At 41.2% G+C, this 18274-nt stretch overlaps 1 protein-coding gene and 1 non-coding gene across 2 annotated transcripts in view; both read left to right on the top strand.

The window, feature by feature from the left end:
• The window catches only part of LOC126249318 (tachykinin-like peptides receptor 99D), a 386848-nt gene that overhangs the window by 40058 nt on the left and 328516 nt on the right, over positions 1-18274 (top strand). The window lies entirely within an intron of this gene.
• Trnat-cgu (transfer RNA threonine (anticodon CGU)) lies at positions 1489-1562 on the top strand. The gene has a single exon. It is a non-coding gene; the product is annotated as a tRNA-Thr (tRNA).

Below are 18274 nucleotides of genomic sequence, written 5' to 3'. Positions count from 1 at the left end.
CAGCTACTACGTCTGCGCACTGTACAGTGAAGTTTGGCAACTAGTTCTAGTAGCTCATGTGCTCACCGCTAGAATTCGTGGCCTGTACTTCCAAATATGTAGGGGGCCCATAATACCAGCAGGGGCCCATTTTTCCACCTTTGCCTCTAATGGAGGATATATAAAACGTGTCGGTGGAGGGGGAGAGAGGCGAAATGCGGGGTACAGTGCTATCGTTGTGCGGAAACGGAGCGACTTATCTGACATCCAAAAAGGCATGAGCATTGGCTTTCGGAGCATGGATGAAAGCCTTTCCAAAACAGCAAAACTTTAAACTACTCGATTGCTGCCGTGGTTGAAGTATACCGTGCGTTGCTAAATGGCCCTATCGGAAACCGGCGCCGAGGCAACTGTGTTGCACCACGGGCCATAGATGACACGGGTGAACAACGGCTACGGAGATCTGTATGGCCGAATAGACGTACAACTGTTGAGCAACTGACCGCCGAGATAAAACAAGGGGTTGTCAACGTTGTCTCCTCTACGACCATTCGGTGAACGTTGTTGCGTATCAGTAGACCGCAGCAGGCGCCTGGTTGATGCACCCACGCTGACTGTTGTTCATCGGCGACAAAGACTGGAATTGGCCTATCAGTACAGCAGACTCACCTTTACGCTCCATCGGACAGATGGCCGATGGCGGGTACGGCGTGCAACGCCTGAAAGCAAACAACCTGCAACAGTCGTTGGTAGGGTCCAGATGAAAGTTGTACCCTGCGTTATCTCGTCATTCTGGAAGAAACAGTGGATCAACACAAGTACGCATTAATCCTTGAGGACTATGTCCACCCGTTCGTGCAGTTTGTTTATCCAGGGCACGAAGGCATCTACCAACAGAACAGTGCAGCGTGTCACACAGCTCGCAATGTCCTTGCGTGGTTTGAAGACAACCAGGATGAGTCTAACGTACTCCGCTTTCCGCCAAATTCCGCTGATTAATACGTAATAGACAATTTGGGGGAACACTTCATTCACTCTGTTCTCAGCATGGATTCTCAACCGAGAAACCCAGCTCAGCTGACGACAACACTAGTGTCGTCATGACTTCACATCCCTCAGAATACCTTCCAGACCCTCATTTACCATCTTCCTAGTCATCATGCAGCGATCAGCGCAGCAAAAGGTGGTTATTCAGGCTTTTGACAAGTTTTCATATTGATGTAACTGGCCAGTGTATAACTACGAGAATGTGTCGGAAAGTAATGAATCCCAATTTTTTGTGTGAAAACTCTTTTAAAATAAATCATAGGTTCCAGAATGAGATTTTCACTCTGCAGCGGAGTGTGCGCTGATATGAAACTTCCTGGCAGATTAAAACTGTGTGCCCGACCGAGACTCGAGACTCGAACTCGGGACCTTTGCCTTACGCGGGCAAGTGCTCTGTAAAGTTTGGAAGGTAGGAGACGAGGTACTGGCAGAAGTAAAGCTGTGAGTACCGGTCGTGAGTCGTGCTTCGGTAGCTCAGTGGTAGAGCACTTGCCCGCGTAAGGCAAAGGGCCCGAGTTCGAGTCTCGGTCGGGCACACAGTTTTAATCTGCCAGGAAGTTTCAAATCATAGGTTATTAAAATTCTACCTATTTATTGGCTTGGCTCTGAGCACTATGGGACTTAACATCTACGGTCATCAGTCCCCTAGAACTTAGAACTACTTAAACCTAACTAACCTAAGGACATCACACAACACCCAGCCATCACGAGGCAGAGAAAATCCCTGAACCCGCCGGGAATCGAACCCGGGAAACCTATTTATTCTTCATGTCTATATATTGACAGAGCTCTACCACTAGAGGGGCCGAATTGTAGTGTGTAAAGTAGCTCTGTATAATGTTACTGTATCGGTGTCGGACGAACAGCCTGCTGTAATCAAGTTTCGAATTCGAAGAGTTCTTCCACACATGAGGCCCTTGCTCCTTCAGCATGGCAACACACCAATGTTGAGACATCACCAACAGTCCGACGCCTTGGAGTCTCTCTCCATACTGTCTTGACTTGGCCTCATCCTTCTTTATCTGTTTCCATAACTCAAAGAACACCTTCGAGATAGTAATGAAGCGATGCAAGCAGAGCGCAGATTATTGCTCGGTATACAAAGTCATACTTTCTCCAGTGATGGTACCAAATAACTGGTCTCTCATTGTGAGAAATGTGTTCTTCGCCTGAGTGACTATTTCGAGAAACAAATATGTAGACATGAAAAATAAAGATATACTGTTAAAAACGTTCGTTTTATTAAAAAAAAACTTAAAGAGAGTGTGAGCAATGTGCGGCCTATAACTTTCAGCGTGGCTGGCTGTTGTCTGTAAGTGGTGAGTGCGCGAGGTGGGGGGTGGGGGGGTGGGGAGCACACAGTCTCGCTGAAGCCCAAATATTAACACAACAATGTTCATACAAAACTTTGTATTAGTAATGAGACAATTTCGCGAAATCAATATTAAGTAGTTAAACTAGGGTTGGATTTTTTGGACAAGATACCATAGAATAATAATGTGGGCTGCTCCCAATTGTTACTGTACTTTGGTCTACACATTTATTTCAGATATACACACAGCATGTGAAGTGTGGCCACATATAAATAAATTTGGTGAACAACCAGTCAATATTTAAACAGCAGTGCAAATTCATAATCACTTCTCGCGAACACAATATTGACAGCCAGCCGCATGTCCTAAATGAATAAGCATGTCACTGCAATTACTTCGCGAAAATCCTCACGATCTACGTACATATGTGAGAATGAACTTTCCCTGCCACTCAAGGCGAATCCAAATTTCATAACCATCTAGGCTTTGTCCGCTTTCTCTCCGTTTCCATGACAGAATTTAGATCTGATAAAAGCAGCAAATCTTTACAAGTTCACAGCTGCAACAATAAACAAATGAATCTAAAATTCGCGAAGGCAAGATTTCTTTACATACTAAACGATATGACACATTTTATGTCCTGACTGAAACCGTGGCTCAGAAATTAACAACTTTCACACGCGACCACAAAATTATTCTAAGTCCCCACGACAGCCGACAGGCTGAAGACGAAAGCCGAGTATGAACGACTGAAAACGAAAAATATTTCAAATAGGTTTAATATACTACACAGCACCTAAATCTGTGGAACTCGAAATATTTACAGATGCTGCACAACCTCCTCTCTGGCAACAACAGAACTGTAGAATACGCCGGAATTTGCTTCTAGAGGTCTTCAGTGTGAATTCCTGCGTGATATTTTAAAATGTCATTAGACTGAAGTACCGACAACAAGTATTAAGTGTTACCGGGGACAATACGCTTCCCGTACACTACTGTCCTACTGTATTTAATGACTAAAATGTGACCGTTCATCATTATTATTATTATTTCGATTATTTCCCTTTATGGCAGCGCGAGAACTTGAGCCAATCACAGCTTCATTTCCTTTCCTTCTTTTCTTTTCTTCTCAAAACCTCTTCATTAATTCCCTGCGTTTTTATTCCTTTCGTCTGTAAATTTTTTTCCACTTGTCTTTTTCGTTGAGGTTTGTTCAGATTTCTTGTTTTTGATTAGGCTTGGTTCAAAAACGGCTCTGAACACTATGGGACTTAACTGCTGAGGTCATCAGTCCCCTAGAACTTAGAACGACTTAAAACTAACTAACCTAAGGACATCACACACATCCATGCCCGAGGAAGGATTCGAACCTGTGACCGTAGCGGTCGCGCGGTCCCAGACTGTAGCGCCTAGAACCGCTCGGCAACCCCGGCCGGCTTGATTAGGATTCTGAACTGTTGTCTACCTTCAGATTCTTCTTCTGAACTTTGAATTAGTCAAGGTGTTATAGCGCTTAATTCATCCAGTTGGTCTTTAATTTGCTTCCATTAACGTTATTAAATTTTTTGTTAGTGAATTAGGACAGCAAAGTTCCTTTGTTTGTCGTCTGAACCAAGTTCCATCTCTGAGAATAGCGCCGCAGAATGTGCTAAGAATTTTTCGTTATTATTTCCCTGTGTCCAGAATTTTTGTCATCCCTCTAATTTCTGTGGTTCCTGCTATGTACAACATCTGTTACATACAAGTTTATGGTAAAACAACGGCTCTCTTGTATCGCAGTTTTGCAATATGAGATTTTGATTTTTTGTTGTAATGATTCCATGACATTTCGTTCGTTTTTTGCAGTTTGAATATTCTTTCTGTGTTAGAAATCGTGTTCAGTACTTGAAGTGAGGTATCTGTGTCGGTTCTACACCCTGTTTTTTTCGGTGGGAGTTTCAATGCTGATTTGATGTCCATATATTGAGTTTATTCATAGAAAATTTGGAGTCCGGATTTACTGGAGATTTCATGTAATTTACGTAGTGCTCATTTCGTTTTGTCTTTGTTGTTCACCGAGCGAAGTGGCACAGAGGTTATCACACGGGACTCGCAGTCAGGAGGACTAATGTTCAAATCCACGTCCGGCAGTCCTCATTTAGGTTTTCCGTGATTTATCGAAATTGCTTCAGACAAATGCCGGAATGGTTGCTTTGAAAGGGCACGGTCGACGTTCTTCCCCATCCTTCCCTAAACCGATGGGACAGATGACCTCTCTGTTTGTTCCACTCCCCCAAATCCACTAACCAATCTTTCTTGTTCGTTATTACAGTCAGATAATTAACAAAGGCCAAGCATTTGACAGTGACTTGTTTTCCTGTACGTTAACTAATTTCGGTACCTTTGAAGTGTTTTCCCATTCTATTATTATTTTTTCTTATACGATGCTGAACTAGAGTGGCGATATACTATCTCCTTGTCGGAACCCAGTGTGAGTTTCAAATGAGTTTGAGGTTTCTCCCATTAATTTCACTTTTGATGTGCTTCCTGATATGGTTTTCTGGATGATGGCTCTTTTCTTTCATTCAATTCATAATTGGTTATTAAATAGCGTCTGTCTGTCACCAGAATCGTTAGCTTTTTTGAAATCCAGAAATGTCTCTGTAGCGATTCGAAATGCGACCATTCGTGAGTAAAACCATGTATATTCGAATAACAGTAGCCACAGTTACATCATGTGCCACTTTACTGTAATAACAACAGTGAAGTGGAATATAATCAGTTCTTGCTAATGATTTCCATTTAGAGGTGAGTGTAAAAAGAGTCGTCCCTCAAATAAAAAAAAGGCTTTCAAAAAGTACTTCAGTTTATCCGCTTCGGACTATAAATTAGGTAACGGATTTTAGGAAAAACATAAGCTATCAGCTAAGTAAAAATTGTTACGTGTTGTTTCGGTGCAAAATTTTCGCTCTGGGCTTCCTCCATTTCCACTTCGTAATGGCGTAACACTCTAAAAAACCTTATCAAATGTAGTATCAGAAGCTGTTCCTCTTCTTTGAAATATATCTCATCACATATTTTTATGTTTTACACGCGGAACCAAATTAGACATTCAGTACTGCGTTTGAATTAAATTACTCAAATGGACACATATTCATAAAATATCGTTCTTGTGAAACACAAATAGTCCTTCAGTCTCACGAAATAATGAGTGCTGTCGAAGTTGGAATGTGAAACTCATTCCATATTTATGGATTTCCAAAAGGCTTTGACACCGTTTCTGACAAGCAACGTCTGATGAAATTGCGTGCCTAAGGAGTATCGCCTCAGTTGCACGACTGGATTCGCGAAAAGGTCACAGTTCGTAGTAATTAACGGTGATTCATCGAGTAAAACAGAATTAATATCTGGCTTTCCTGAAGGGAGTGTTATAGGAACTCTGCTATTCCTCATGTACGTAAACGATTTAGGAAAAAAATGAGCAGCCCACTTGAGCTGTCTGCAGGTAATGCTGTCTTTTGCTGTCTTGTTATGTCATCAGATAATCGTCTGCCTCCGGTAGCTGAGTGGTCAGCGCGACAGAATGTCAATCCTAAGGGCCCGGGTTCGATTCCCGGCTGAGTCGGAGATTTTTCTCCGCTCAGGGACTGGGTGTTCTTAAGACTGCGATTTATATGTAGAACACCTAGAAGAGGCAGCGGGTCTACTAAAAAGACTGCCAACCCTACGCTTGGCCAGTCTCTTCTGAAGTACTGTTGCACGATGAGGGATCCGCATCACACAGGATTGGGGACAGATCGTTATGTATTATCACGAAATGGGGAAGAGAGTTCTACGTATATGATGCGCATGCTGCTGTAGCAATCATTAAAACAAAGACGTTCTTCGTTGCGGCAGCATCTCCTCATGAAATTTCTGTTATCAACCTTCTCCTCCGGATGCGGAAATACGTACCTGGCGCCTGCCTACATGGGAGAAATGATGATCGTAATAACTTGAGAGAAATCAGGGCACGTTCGGAAAGATATAAATGTTGGCTTTCAGCGCGCTGTTCCAGTGGAACAGTAGAGAAATAGCTTGCAGGTGTTTCGATGAAACCTCTGCCAGGCACACCATCTGGGCGGCTGCAAAATATTAATATTGCTTCTCGTTTCCCATATTCGTGATTTTGACATGATAAGAAAATATTCGTTTCATTTCTCTCAGATTGTTAACAAAACCACAGTGTACATAGTGGGGTGCCACTATATAAAATAATGTATGGGTGGCCACAAATTAGCTCACTGAACTCGGAATCTGAAAGAGCACGCATGTCAGCACCGTCCAACCTAATAAAACCGTGTTAAAATAAAAACAGTATTGATGACACATTGCGGTCATCAGCAAATCTTACGAAACGAAAGAAAAAAGAAAAGAGACGCCTCTACGGTCGCAGGTTCGAATCCTGCCTCGGGTATGGATGTTTGTGATGTCCTTAGGTTAGTTAGGTTTAAGTAGTTCTAAGTTCTAGGGGACTGATGACCTCAGAAGTTAAGTCCCATAGTGCTCAGAGCCATTTGAACCATTTTTGAAAAGAGACGAAAACATAATCTTAAAAGTATAGCTAATGTAGCATGTCTGTGTAAATAGTTTACTATACGTTTTGTGATAATAAGGATTCCATAGTAATATTTTCTCCCTTTCGATATTTGTAAAATTCAGATTATATCAAATAATAATGACAATGATTGTTTCGTCTTTTCTGGACTGTTTAACACGTGTTTCTTTTCGCGTGTCTGTCTGCCTTTTCGGTTCAATATTGGCAACTAGTTTTAAACTAAGGTCCTGATGAGCTAAAAGCGGGAATTTTAAACATAGCTCAGAACTGGATGACAGTGCAATATTAATTGGCTTTTTTGTTTGTTTCATCCACCTACCTTCCATAATGAGGGTTGGGGAGAAATGAGTTAGTAACCACTGACATTTAAGCTGCCCTGCAAGATTGGCAGTCTGAGCCTGTAGTATCGGAATGTGTTCGAGAATGAATGCATGGAACTTAATGACAGCCCGCACTGGCCACGCACGACAAGGCCCCGCCCACCTTGTCCGCCAAGTACTGTTCGCGGCCGGATAATAAAGCTAGCCATGCCACGGCTCTGCCTACAGTTGAGTATTTACTGTATTCTCATATGGTTTCCAGAACATACCGTTGGATTGGTCTCTGATTTTTCTACAGCTCGGTATTTCGCTCGGATATTACTCAACCGAAGTTTGTTATTCTTCCATGCCATCTATATTGCCCGTTGCCCTCATGTTGTCACTGAGCGAGGTGGCGCAGTGGTTAGCACACTGCACTCGCGACGACGGTTCAAACTTGTGTCCGGCAATCCTGATTTAGGTTTTCGTGATTTCCCTAAATCGCTTCAGGCAAACCCCGGAATAGTTCCTTTGAAAAGACGCGGCCGATTTCATTCTGCATCCTTCCCTAATCCGAGCTTATACTCCATCTCTAATGACCTCGTTGTCTACGGTAAGTTAAAAACTAATCTCCTCCTCCTACTACTCTTACTGTTGTCCCCTTGTTTACATTTAGGTGGCCGCTGTTCATGGTCCCAGGCTGGTCAGCCAGTCTCTGCTGGTTCTTTGAGCCTTTCTCGAACTTTGTCAGACACTGATCTTAACAGTTGGCATCAATAAAACAAGGCTAGAAAGCAGAAAGTAATTTTTTAAGTAACAATTAATTTCGTATTTAACGTGTTTTTAAATTAGATAAAAAAGTACAAAATAGTTTCTATTAGTCACATACGGATTCCGAACACCCAATACAGTTCTACAAATTTGTTATCTTGAATTTGTAATAGGTATGACAATGTTTGTAAAATTTACAGGGTGTTCGGAAATTCCGGTTCCAAACTTCTAGAACTTCTAGAGGGGACTTAGTAGATAATATTTTGAGTGAGAAACTATGTCCGGAAACGAGCCGTTTCCATGCTACATCCATTTGGAAACATGTTGGTAACGCAACCATGTTTACAAGTAATTTATTAGGAGTGACTCAGTACATCCCTTGTACAATTCCACTCATTAATAACCAACGGAAAAAAGGAAACGTAATAATTTTTAACAATCACAGTCTCCCAATTCGGGTGTTCCCCGTGTCTTTGGAACACACAGTCACGCCTATGCCGGCCGCGTCGGCGTAGCTTTTCAAGGGGCTTCAGTCCGGAACCACGCGGCTGCTACCGTCGCAGGTTCGAATCCTGCCTCGGGCATGGATGTGTGTGATTTCCTTAGGTTAGTTAGGTTTAATTAGTTTTAAGTTATAGGGGACTGATGACCTCAGCAGTTAAGTCCGATAGTGCTCAGTGCCATTCGAACCATTTTTGTAAAGTTCCAATGGAGTCGGACGTTGTGGATAACGATTCTGATAAAGTCGACCAGCAGCTCTTCCATTACCGCGAGCTTCTCGATCCAGAATCATCATGCCGGTGTATTCTGCAAACGTATACCCAACAATTTTCCTCTAATACTCACATATTCGTGAAGGTAGCTCGAACCAAGTCAGAAACGTACGACAAACGTCAAATGATATCAACAGATTCGATGTAGCACCCACCACCATAGCTACCTTGTTCCATACCTACCTAGCAAACATGTTTTCAAACGAGTGTATCACGGAAACGGTGTGTTTCGGGACATGGCTTCTAGCTAAAAATATTGTCTACTGAATCCCCTCTACAAGTTCCAGAAATTTGTTACTGGAATTTCCGAACACCCTGTGTAACGAAAAACATGATATGCGAACAATGTAATAGCTAGGAGTTAAAATATTCATGCATGAATTCCGAATTTTCAGAACTATCTGTATGACGTTTTGAATCTGTTTGGGCTGAGCAGAAATTATTTTATTCTTTTTGGTCTGATTTATTATATTAATAATTTATTTACATTTAAGTAAATATCAGTCCAGTTTAAGAACACGCTGGCTTAAAAATTTATTTCTGTTTTAATAACTATTTGTGATCTGAGGATGTGTGTTGATTTACCTTACCTGCCAAGCGATTCCTCTAAGAAGTAAGATTAAAAACTATAAACTCCATTCCATGTATCGTGGATGGATTCAGACATCATTCCAGTGACTATCTCGATTCGAGGCGTCAGATATTTCACTGGCTACAAATATTTGATCATGACAAGCAGGTGAACAAGAATGGCTAATCTCAACACTGGTAAGGTCCTGAATGTGATTCGATAATTGAAAAGTAATGTGTGTCAAAAGTTTCAAGAACATAAGCAAATAAAGAGAAATAAAATGTAATTGATAAAAAAATACTATTGTAATGAGATAGGGAATATAGATATTTAAAGTATTAGGTTGACACGAAGTGGAATGAGTAAAGCAGGCATGACTAGAAGAGAATGCAAATTTTGAGAAGCATCATGACTATGAGAATAGTGGCATCGCCTGTAGAAAACATAAAGGTGCAGGCAACATTCTCTTTGAACTATTAAGATGCTTGGGAGAATCACGCTAGTATTCTGGGTACACGAGACATGCTAAATACTTTCAGACATCAAGAAGTGCGTAGTGAAGCCAATACAATAAAGGCCTTTGGAAGACATATAGGAACACTCGAAGCAATATTTACTCAACGACTTATATTAGGAGAAAGAGAAACTGACATTTGCAGCATTTCTATACGTGAGAAAAAGCTTTTGACAATGTTGACTGAAAGACGCTCGTTGGTATTCTGAAGCAAGGGTTTACTGCAGCTTACACGAAAACCTGACAGCAGTTTTAAGAGTTGAAGGACACGAAAGGGCGACAACATTTGAGAAGGTAGTGAAACAGGTTTCTAGGTCTTACACCATGTCATTTAATCTGCACATAGATGAAACATTAAATGAAAAGAAGGATAAATTAAGAAAAAGAACTGATTCCATGAGAAGAAATAAGAACTATAAGTGTGCCAGTGAGATGGAAATTCTATTAGAGACGACCAAGGACATTAAATACTAGCTAACAGAATGGTCTGTGTTTTGCAAATACTTTATAAGATGAACACACACAAAAGGAAAACAAGAAGATAACAATGACTTCGAATCAAATCAAACGATCCTGAGGAAGCTAGGCCAGGGAATGAGACTCTAACAATAGTACATGAATTTAGCTATTTGAGCATTCAAATAACTACGATGTTTGAGGTAGAAAGAAAGTAAAATGCAGATTGGCAGTAACACAAAAAGTATTTCTGAAAATAAGTTCCTTAACATCGAATATACATGCAAATGAGTAGTAAGACTGTGCCGACTCTGGATTAAAAAAGTCACAATACGTGCAGTGTGTTCTGCCCTTCTTTCTACATACGTTCACTGCCCTAGAAAGCAATAAGTCATACACCATACCACCTACCTCATAACAAGCCACGCTCTCTCATCTATCATGGTGAATGTTGCCTGTTAAATTTGTCGAGTTCTAATTTCTAATATTTTACAGGTTCGTGATCTGCGAAGCAATCTTTGCCATTACAGTCTGTGCCCACTGGTGATCTTAATTGGTGTATACGTTCCGGGCTCATATGTAGTAGTTTTCCTTAACTATGGTCTTTGAGCCAGTGCTGACTCGGCCAGTAGGTACTTTACGTGGCCAGAGTGTGCAGAATAACCTGTACTTTGAAGTCGAACAAAATGTTCCCATCTCGTCTGAGCTGGCGTGTGATAGTGAGGCGTAAATATGGTTGCTGTGATAGATATGAAGGGAGAAGCAGAGTGCTTGGTGAACACGATCTGGATTTGTATGTGGAAGCTTGTAATTATTACTGCGACCAGCATTCTTCTGTGTACAAATGCCGGAAGAAAGAGTAAAGTTTGTGGCAGTGCTCAGCATGGTGAACTGTATTGAGGGATGATGTCCATGTCTCTGCTGAGTCACTGTGAGTAGTGTGTCGAGACACTAAGTTCCAAATAGTACGTATCAGAATCTAGTTCCCGTGTCTTCCATTTCATTTGCAACCAATTAAACAACATCTTGTCTTCGTTTACCAAAAGGTTCTTTGCCTTTTTAGGGGTTTCATGAATAATTTACGAACAACGCCTTTGTCTTGTCATGATACAGCTATCACTTGGATATTTCAACATTCATTCAGTATATCAGTATGAAACGATTGTATATAGACTTTCCCGTCATTAACTTGATAATATATATGTATAGCAGTTATCTTAAACGAACTATGTGACCATGGTATTATAAAGTATTCATTAATAGTGGTCCCACTGGGGTCAGTTGCCTCCAGCACAGTTACTTGCTTACTAAGAATTATTTTTCATGTGGAATTACTTTTCATGTAGGTCACTTATTCACTCAGGATAAGATTACTTGCAGTATTTATAGTAATATCCTCAAAGGTTACATAAATTGAGTTTTCGACGACATCTCCTCAGCTTCAGACTCTCTGTTACGCCCCAGACAATATACTTTGAATGTCCATTATTTTCAGTTTGTTGCATAAATATATTTCAGATCACATTTATGAGCCATTGTTCCTCACTGCATATGATCTGCTTATAAGGTGGGACAAGTGAGACTTTTCCAAGGTCAGAAGGTAAGAATTCCTTATCAACCTTAGTCATTAAAGAGAATGAATCATTGTCAATGCCCAGTTTAACCATTGCGGGAAGTAAGTACTGCCTGTGTTATGTTATTCATGAAATTAAGTCATATTGCATTAAAATGGTAGTTTTATAGATCAACATTCATGAGATAAAGAGGTCATGTTAATCAGAAGAAATTTCGTTAATCATATTTCATACATTCTGGAACTTTTGCATCAGTTACAACACAGAGCCAAATACAGAATAGTAGGTTAACGGCCATTAAAATGAAACAGCCACTCCCAGTGTATCCCGAGAGTAGACACCATGGGTTTGCTCAGAATTATATAAAAATCAGAATTTTTCTTTTCTTTGTTGATAGCGTGTTCTAAAGTATGTAACTATAAAAAATAACCTAAATGGTGTAACTTGCAGTATTTACGTATCTAAAATACGTCATCGAAAGCGCGCGAGCACACACACACACACACACACACACACGCACACACATTTAAAAATATATGTTATCCTTACCTGAATTATGTAATATGGAGCCAAGTAAAAAAAAGTGGACAGCTCTGTATTCACTCTTCATTATAATAAATCTTTATCATAGATCGTATTGCCTCATAAGTAACTTTCATCTTGTATCTTATATCTGTATATTTGCTATGGAATACTAGAATGAGTGTAAAACATACTTGACATAAATAGCTGAAAACAAACTTTTACCATTGCAGTATAATTAAAGAATTAGAAATACATAGCTGGCAATGATGGGTTATACTTTAACTATTATTCCGCAAAACATCAAAATGTGATACATAATCAAAGCTGCTTTACACCACTGTTGCTTTATGTGTCTAACAAATTGCTGAACTTGTAAACATCGGTTCTATTATTTTTCAACGCTTGATGCAGGGTACAACACACATTCTAATTAAATATTTTTGTTCTGTGTTGCTTGCCAGATGTCACAGTCGTGACTCCACATCTAACATACGCAAAGGGTCTTGGTATTTTTAGCTGGTGCTATGTTATTGATGGTTCTTTTAACGAACAACGATTTTACAAGTTTTCTCTAATTTTGGTCTTAAGGTCTGCCATTTTAAGAAGGAAGACGATACTGACACAAGTTCTACACTATAAAACACAATGAGTGTTATTAACAGGCTAATATTAATTTTTATTTTCACTTGAACTTGGCCTAGTAGAGATTATATAAAAAACGAAATTTCAAGGAACGCTGCATCTAACTACCAGAACGATACTGCCAAGGCTCTCTAAAACATTTAAAGACTGTTTTCTCCTTAAATCAAAAACAATATATTAACAAAAATCTAATGAAATATCGAATGTAAAAGCACACAACATAGCTAAAAGGCAAATGCATTGAAAATCCACCGTTTAAGGAATGAAGGAATAAGGTGCTTTGACGGGATTATTATTGCAGTGTAACAATTACATTGCATATTTTTGTAATAAACACAAATATTATTTAACTTACACAGAACATGACCACAGATGGTGCTGTAACGAAATATGACAAAAGATAACGGTAGAACAAGAGAGAGATGAAAAGTCGATAAATTGAAAATAAAATATTTGCCACAAAAATAAATATATCACAGTAAGCAACAGTTTCGAGCCCCTGCCCGCACACAGAGGTTGTTTATCATAATACACAAGTATAATAAGAGATCTCTTATTGTGAACGAAAATTTCAATGTGGAACCATAATGAAATTATTTCACGAGATATGTAAGACTTCGAACTCAAAAACAACATGTAACATTAATATCATAATGTAATTTCTCTATGGGTTTAAAAGAAACACACACGTCTCTTGTATTGCTATTACTGATGAAACTTGAACCTTAAGCAGCACCTGTGGACAACCAAAGTTCGATTACTTGCCACATTCTGAATACACAGTGGATCTTCAAAATAAATATTTTCACATCTAAAATATCTGCATTACGTATTACAATATATATGATTCACTTGCTGACACTACTGAAATAAATTTTATTCGACAAATATAGTATAGTGTTTCTACCATGTATTAGACTCATCAAAATATGTAAAATTTTTTCTACAAAACTGAAAAGCACATAGGCACTGTTGGCACCAGGGAAAACTACTTTATTCCTGACTTTGGTTTCCTAGACTGCTCTGGGAGAGGGCTAATCAAACTAGAACACACAAAATATTAATTCACTCTATTACACAAAGAATAAAAGATTTTCTTTGACTGACTTTTTTCTCACGGTAGTACTGGATAATTTACAGCTGTCGTGGACTAGTAAGGCATCACTTGATACGTTGATTAAAAACAGTTCTTTTGAGATACAATGTTCATCACTAACGACACTAAAAGTTCATCTGAAACTTTAACTACTCATTGATCCTAGAGGGTGTTGCTGTCTTTTGTAACTGAGGTCATGAACTGGGCAAAGGTCTTGCTAACTAGACACTATAGTGACCTCAGTGTGAGGGTGCTACCATGCTGGAGGTGCACCTCCAGTGCGTCATAGGAGATTGCAGGGAGCCCTCACTGACGCCTGTGGTCTTGATTCGCATTGCCAAGTATTAAGTGGCACCACTTTTCTCACCAGCAAAATTACACATCATCAACGTGTAGGGCGGATGCACATCAGGACGGCAGCGTGATTAGTGAATCTGGCAGCAGATTAGTAGTCATGGAGGGATGTGTGGCTAATGTTGCCTCCCTGCCCGCATCCTGGTATTCATCATGCAGGTGTCCAAGAACACCAGCCGAAAAACCAAACGCACTGTGAAGTTCCCACATTCAGAGACGCTGATGCTGGGGTCAGCTCGCGGGCGAGGGGATCTTCTGAAGCAGTGTGATGACCTTCTGGGAGCAGATCGTCCATGTACTTCGGTTCGGGCAGCTGGATGGGTGCTAGTGCTGGTGACATACGCAGCGGCAGCGATGGTGGAAGTGGCAGCTGGGCGTCACCTTCATGAGCATGGGAGTGGACAGCACTGGCCGCAAATGGTGGAGGGACTCGAGCCCCAGCGACATACTGGGTTTGTAGATAAACATTCTGCAGCAGAATCACTGACATACATTACGCGTGGGAGAGTAGGTTGTGGTGGCACCAGAGTAGTCCAGCAGAACATTGGATGACATAATATGAACATCTGATGCTCCTAACACTGTTTCTTGCCTAGGATTCGTATAAGACTTCATCCTGTGGCTGAAACTCTTTCTGACCTGTTGGAATTAATTGTTTCTGTTGTGAACGCAAAAGATGTAGCAGGGTACGGTGCCTTAGACCCTGTAAAAATGTTGCTGGTGACTTCCCGTCATGTGGCAAGGAGTGATTGGAGGACAGAAAAATTTTCAGTACCTTGACCCATGTGAGGTAGGAACGGAGTTTCTCCATGTGACTCTTGAACGTTTGAGCACACCGTTGAGCTTTACCGTTAATCTGTGGGTGGGAATGTGCAGTGGTCACATGCTGTTGGCGACACTAAACAGAAAACTACTGACGTGAATTGTGGACCATTATCCGAGACAGTGACCTCTGGAACACCTTCAAGACAGAAAACAGAAGTCAAAGGCGATACTGTTTTGCGCAAACTATGTCCCGATGACCTTGGTGTAGTAAAGATTGAACTTTTCGTCAGCCCGCATATCGTTGTTCTCCATACGCAACACCAGATCATGTGGAAAACATGTAACGAAGCAAAAAATAACCACGAGCCATTGAGTGGTGAATTCCTTTTAAACTGTATGGCCACCTATGGCGCACGTGTTTGCAAAATAAAGAGATGCATCAGAAGCAGTCGCTGCATCAATACACTGACAATCGAGAAGAAAATTTTAAAGACTTCGGGACCCTGAAAATCGACCTGAAAACATGATATATAAGACGAATCAAAGGCTGTGTTTGTACCGACCGGTAATCGACACAACGTACCAGCGTTCGAAATTGCGGCAGTGGGTTTGTACAATGACTCATACTGATAACTAGACAATATCAGAGCCGAACAATGAGCTTTTTGCGCTGTCGAGTTGTGACAGACTTGATAGTATTGAACAAGACAGTCAAAGGCCGATGACCTGACAACAAATACTACTTTAGACTGCATAAACACTGGTGGAGTTTCGTAGTATCATAGACAATGGCGAGCACCTCTTTTTCAAGCTTACTGTAGTTACGCTGCGCATTGTTAAGAGTTTTTGAGGAAAAAACAATAGGTCTGTCAGAAGAATCAATCTTATAGGAGAACACCGCTCTGATCCCAAAAGAAGACGCATCGACAGCCAACATGACAGTCTTTTCTGGTTCCAAATGAATCAAACATCTACGACATAAGAATGCTTCTTGTAATTGCTGAAATGTGCTCCGGCACTCTTTGAACCACCGGAAACGAACTGAAGCTGCAATTTACCCAGCGTTAGAAATAAATTTTGTGTAACGTAAATTTTATATAATGGGCGAGATTCTCATGACTGTAGCTCCTTAACATTACGGTGCGCCGACAGATCTTTACTCGCCCCAAGTGCGGTTTATACCCTGTGCACGCATACTACGTGACCAAAATAGTTCAGTTGCACCTGGAAGTAGGGGTTCAAATGGTTCAAATGGCTCTGAGCACTATGGGACTCAACTGCTGAGGTCATTAGTCTCCTATAACTTAGAACTAGTTAAACCTAACTAACCTAAGGACATCACAAACATCCATGCCCGAGGCAGGATTCGAACCTGCGACCGTAGCGGTCTTGCGGTTCCAGACTGCAGCGCCTTTAACCGCACGGCCACTTCGGCCGGCGGAAGTAGGGACAATTGTCCTTGTTGCGCTTTAAGTTAGCAACAGACAGAACTTTAAACAAGAAGTCTAAATTTGCTAAATTTTCAATAGACGTACGACTTGCGTACACTATGATGTCAAACAGTTTGTACAAGAAGGGACTAATGCTGTTAACTGTTCTATGAACGGTCAAAAATGGCAGGAGCTAAAGCAATTCCAGACGGCAGTCTTGGAAACTGAAACCAACCTATGTGAGTATTTATCACAAAATATTGATTGGACTGTTCGACCAGCGATAACTGTACGTATGCCCCTCTCAAACCTATCTTTGAAAGGTATCTGCACTGTCCCAGTCTGTCCATCAGTTCTTCTAGATTGGGAAGAGGAACATAATTCGCTACGGATTTAGAGTTCACAGTTGCCTTAAAGTCCGCACAACTACGTAAACCAACCGCACTGTTTTGTCTTCTCTGTAATTCCTGAGCTACTTGATCAAGTAATGCATGGGGAACAGGATCTGCGCAAAAAATCGCGGATGTGCATTCTCTTTCACAATGTTGTGGGCTTTAGAGTTTTGTGTCCTTCCTGTACGTGGCTTATATGGTTCCTCCTACTTAATACACAAGCCAGAAACGTTAGTGTCAAGCACGGAAACACTGATTTGTTACACATTGTTCTGAATGCTGAAATTCAACAAATCAAATAAATCTGCCCCAAAGATATTTATATTATTCTTAGAATTGAGTACATGGAATGAAACACACTATACCGCACACTGAAAAGTCGCTGGCAAACTTCACGCGCCAGGGACTGAAATTTTGTTTAGTGCAGCCACAGAAATAGAAATAGGTAGCTGTAGCGTTGTGGTACCGTTTCTGGGGTAAGTGTCTTTATTTACCATGGAAAAATAGGCACCAGAGTTCAAGTGTAAATGAATTTTCTTATTTTCCACTAGCAACTGGACATAAATTTTGTTCAGCTACCCGTTTATTGCAGCAAAAGAGTTCGCGTTGCGGAAGTACTTGATCCTTGATTCGGCTCTCACCTGAGCGAGTCGGTTAGGCCGTCATCGAGAGCGCACCGCTAGTTCCTGCTACTAATAAGGCGAGTACACCGTTCGCTTGTTACATATTCTTAAGAGCTTCAAACAGGAGCGACTGCAGTAATGGATAGGAACTGTGAAGGTTGTGTATAGATGCGAGCTGAGCTGGCGACCCTTTGCTCACAGCTTCAGGCTGCGTTGGCTTCCGGCATACAGCTTGAGGCTGCTGCCAAGGGGCGAGATCGGACCCGGGGCTGCGAGGGACTTCGAACACGTCCCACGTGTCCTCCGACCGGTGCACTGCTGTGGCCTTCCCGGGTACTGTCTGCACTGAGGTTGACCCCTCACCCGTGGTCGAGTGGCAGATCATTCCAAAGTCTGGCAGGCAGCGAAAAACTTTCCGAGGGGCCTATCGTAGTGCCTCCCGGTTCGTTTGACGAACAGGTTTCGGGTGTTAACTGTTGCTGACGATGTCTCTGAGCTGGATGCAGTCGTCCACCCTGTTCCATAGGAAGCTTGTCCGCCCGCCAGGTCTGGGCATTCACAGAGGGTGGGTTTG

Source organism: Schistocerca nitens, chromosome 3, assembly GCF_023898315.1.
Source record: "Schistocerca nitens isolate TAMUIC-IGC-003100 chromosome 3, iqSchNite1.1, whole genome shotgun sequence".
Lineage (NCBI taxonomy): Eukaryota > Metazoa > Arthropoda > Insecta > Orthoptera > Acrididae > Schistocerca > Schistocerca nitens.
Note: the sequence above shows the minus strand (reverse complement) of the source record. Positions and strands in the feature narration are given on the sequence as shown.